Genomic DNA, 1,526 nt, shown 5'->3' on the forward strand with positions numbered 1-1,526 from the left:
ATATATTTACATATATTTTAGTGGGATAGTGGGAACATGTCCCACTATCATGTTCAGCCTTCATTTGGGTTTCAGTGATTCCTCTTGGTTACATTGCCCTTGATCAAGCCCTACCAGGCATCCTGGTGTAGTCCATTCTTAAGGTTATTGTCTTTGATCTTCATCAGTAAATGCTTCAAGCCTTCTTCACTTTATACAACTAAAGTTGTATCCTCTGCACATCTCAGCTTGGTAAGGAGTCTTCCCCTAATCCTGATGCAGCAAACTTCTTCACATGGCCCAGCTTCTCAGATTATTTGCTCAGCATGCAGATTGAATAAGTACGGTGAATGAATACAACCCTCGCACACACCTTTATTGACTTATTTTGTTATTAAATGAGTCTTTATTGTTTTCTTTTGTAGTTCTTAACTGGCTGAGCACTCCACGGCACCACTGTTGGTGTTAGCTGTGATAACATGAGGGTGGCGCCCATCAACATTGCAGCCCACAGACCGGGCAGTCCCCTGGATCTCTTTAATAGTTCCAGACAGTTCTCTAGCCAGATTGGTGCCGCATCTGATGGGCAATGCCAACGATCTCATAGAGAGTGACGTTCCCACTAGGCTTAATGTTTTTCTGCTTCTTTTTGTCCCTGGGTGGTTCCTTGAGGGCTTGGATGATGAGGGCAGAGGCAGAAAGTACCACTTCAATCTGGGCTTGTCTGTTCTGAATGGTCAATTTCACAGTAATCCTTAAACCCTTCCAGTTACCGGTTGCCTTGGCAATGTCATCACCAACCTTCTTTGGAGACAAACCCAGGGGCTGATCTTGGGGGCCAGAGCAGACGTGGCACCGACTTCCTCATGGGAGTACCTGAAGTACACAACTTTGATCTCGTTGGGGTGGAACTTGGGCGGCATGGCGGAGGGGGCTGGTGTCGGATGAACGCAGCTGCTGGATGACGGAAGCAAGTTGCGCCAAACCCTCCTCCGAGTCAAAAGCCAAAAGCACCTTTATTGATTTTAAACCACACATTATTTCCTGGGTTTTTTTTAAACAACTGCTTTTTGGTCTGGGTTCCACATAAGCACAATTAAGTAGTCTGTAATTCTCATTCTTTGCAACGTTCTCTCTGATTTGTTATTATCCACATAGCCGATAAAACACAGGAAGACATCTTTCTGGTATTTCTTTTAACGTTCAGCCAAGATCTGCCCTACATCAGCAATCATATTCCTTATCCTTCATTCTCTTCTGAATCTCTGGTTTGAATTTCTATTCCCTCCGTGTTAATGTACTGCTGCCACCATTTTAAAATTATCTTCAGCAAAATTTTACTTGCATGTGAGATTACTGATATTTTCCACTAACTTCCACATTCTGCTGGGTCACCTTTCTTTGGGATAGGAAAAAATATGGATCTTCTCTAGTGAGCTAGTCAGACATCAGACGTTTTCCAAATTTCTTTGCACAGATGAGTGCGGCCCTCCTGCACTGCATCCATTTGTTGAAACACTTCCCTTGGCATTCCATCAATTCCCAGT

At 43.8% G+C, this 1,526-nt stretch overlaps 1 pseudogene; it reads right to left on the reverse strand.

The window, feature by feature from the left end:
• Positions 1–407: 407 nt before the first annotated feature.
• LOC101645358 lies at positions 408–923 on the reverse strand (annotated as a pseudogene).
• Positions 924–1,526: the final 603 nt, after the last annotated feature.

The sequence above is a fragment of the Echinops telfairi genome, unplaced genomic scaffold, assembly GCF_000313985.2.
Source record: "Echinops telfairi isolate 266 unplaced genomic scaffold, ASM31398v2 ScPeMD7_5592;HRSCAF=6446, whole genome shotgun sequence".
Lineage (NCBI taxonomy): Eukaryota > Metazoa > Chordata > Mammalia > Afrosoricida > Tenrecidae > Echinops > Echinops telfairi.